The 2202-nt window shown below is 44.1% G+C and overlaps 1 long non-coding RNA gene across 1 annotated transcript; it reads left to right on the top strand.

Moving 5' to 3' along the window:
* The first annotated feature begins 222 nt into the window (after positions 1 to 222).
* Positions 223 to 1365, top strand: LOC146985400 (uncharacterized). Its single transcript, XR_015036061.1, has 2 exons — positions 223 to 309; positions 387 to 1365. It is a non-coding gene; the product is annotated as an uncharacterized LOC146985400 (long non-coding RNA).
* Positions 1366 to 2202: the final 837 nt, after the last annotated feature.

Raw genomic sequence — 2202 nt, 5'->3', positions numbered from 1 at the left:
AAACAGAATAACACTCACACCTTCAGACTCAGGAACTGTGCGACAAACCAGGAGAAAGTGGTCCACAGGAACCTCATCATGCCTGTAAACTTTTTACCTGTTCCTGCTGATCCGAATGTGGCAGTATGAGATTTGGGCCATGCTCTGCCTTAATTGATGCCCCAGCTGACTTATGCTGGGGGCGCTGTCTTTAAAAGTGGGTGGTTGTGCGCCGAGATCCCTCTTGCTTGGAAGCCGCTGGGTGCCCCGCCTTTCCTGCACACCTGGCCGCCTCACCTGATTGCCTCGCAGCTGAGTCGCTCCGCTCGGGTATGTTGCAGTCGCTGCGCGGCTCGTCGGCATTTCTCTTGAATTTTTCCTAAAATTGGCTTTTATCCCTCATACAGTTCTGTGCCTGGGTCTTTTCTCTCCCTGGTTGGAGTGAGTTGGGAGTTATTAAGAGTGTCCCTCCGTGAACGGCCCCCATGCGCTGCGCCGGAGAAGGGGGTGATCAGCTGTGGTAACAATCAGCTGTTTGGCCACGCTAGTAATCGTGCCGCTGTGCGCCGAGAGCTCCTCTCCCTCGCCTTTGTGATGCTCATTCAACACCTGATGGTACGTAGAGGTGACGCTGTTAGAGCTATCAACATGGTCATTGTTTAGATCCTAACGTGATTTTGTTTATGACAGGATTGAAAGGTGCATGGTCGTCTCTGTCCGCACCAATACTCTCCCCTCTCACGTTGCTGTTGGCTGGCTGCTGTTTTGCTTCAGCTGTTTTACTGTTTGTGCGCCGCTGGGGTTTCACGGCGTCAACCCTGCGTCCCTCCTGCGCATTTCACCACATCTTAAAGTAATGTATGGACTGACTTTTTAAAGGGGTAATTTCTTTCGTTTGATTTTTGTTTTTCTTTCATTCATTTGCTTGCTTGGCTTTGCTTGGCTTCGCTTGGCTTTGCTTTGCATGTTTATTTGGATTTGACTATTTTGTTTGATATTTTTGGGGTTATTTTGCATGTTGCTTGAGTTTGATTAAGTTTGCTTAATTTTGGGTTACTTTGCATGTTAACCTGAGTTTGAATTTGCTTGCATGTTTGCTTGTGCTTGATTATTATATTTCTAATTGTTTGATTATTTTGCTTGAACGTTTTCTTGTTTTGCATGGTTTTGCCAAGTTATGCTTAAATTGATTTAATCCTTATTTCAAACCAAATTAGTTAATCGTTTTCTTTGGGGTGGAATTATTTAAGAGTACCTGTGTCACAATATTTACATTGTCCATTTGTGAGACGTGTGTGTGTGTGTGTGCATGTGTGTACATGTGAGTTTTATGAATTTGTTACAGAAAATTATTATTAAAATAAACTATTGATTTTGTACGCTGGATCCAGTCTCAAGCCTTCATTGGTAAAATGAACCTGTGCGCTTTAACCTAACGTAACTTTACTCTCCAGGTGAAATTCCTGGGGTGGCGTTGTGGCAACTGTTAATCTTTAGTACATGTTTCTGATAGTGATTGATTGAGTGATTGATTAAATTATCATTCAATCTTTAAAGTAACCACCTAAATTATTATCTACACTTTATTATTATTATTAACCCTCCTGATCCCGCCACACGGAAGATGGTGGCTCCTTTGTCAGTGACCTGACTGATGAGGCTGAGGATGAGTCTGTAGTGGGTGTTGAACATGATGGTTCGACTGTTCTTCCTGGATGTGGACCTGAGGACAGGACTGTCTATTGGATCTCTCAGCTCCCAGCCTCCACCGGAGATCAGTCGACCTCTATGGCTGATGTGGATGAACATGACCAGACCGGATTTGACGCACCTGATCAAGTTGACCCTGACAGTTGCAATGAGAATAGGCTTGACAGTTCAGACGAGAGCATTTCTGACAAACTGAACCAGTCTGACCCTTGTGGTTCTGCTGTTAATGCTGACTGTTCTGTTGACTTACCTGACTCTCAACCTTCTGTCTCTCTCTCAGTTGACTTGCTGCCTCCGGATGCTAGGTCTGTTACTGCATCAGAGGCAGGACAAAACCATTCCTGTGATAGTTTGCAGAGAATGCGAACAAGATATGGAAGAGTTGTTAGGCCAGTCATCAGACTTATTCAGAACATGCACCAGAAAGTTGTTGCTGGCCGCTAGTATTATTTCTTGTTATGGCCTTATATGTTTAGTTTAGTTTATTGAAACAGGATAGTGTACATTACCATT

The sequence above is a fragment of the Trachurus japonicus genome, chromosome 6, assembly GCF_045865225.1.
Source record: "Trachurus japonicus isolate A0001 chromosome 6, Traja_1.0".
Classification (NCBI taxonomy): domain Eukaryota; kingdom Metazoa; phylum Chordata; class Actinopteri; order Carangiformes; family Carangidae; genus Trachurus; species Trachurus japonicus.
The sequence above is the reverse complement of the archived record's forward strand: the minus strand, read 5'-3'. Positions and strand labels throughout refer to the sequence as shown.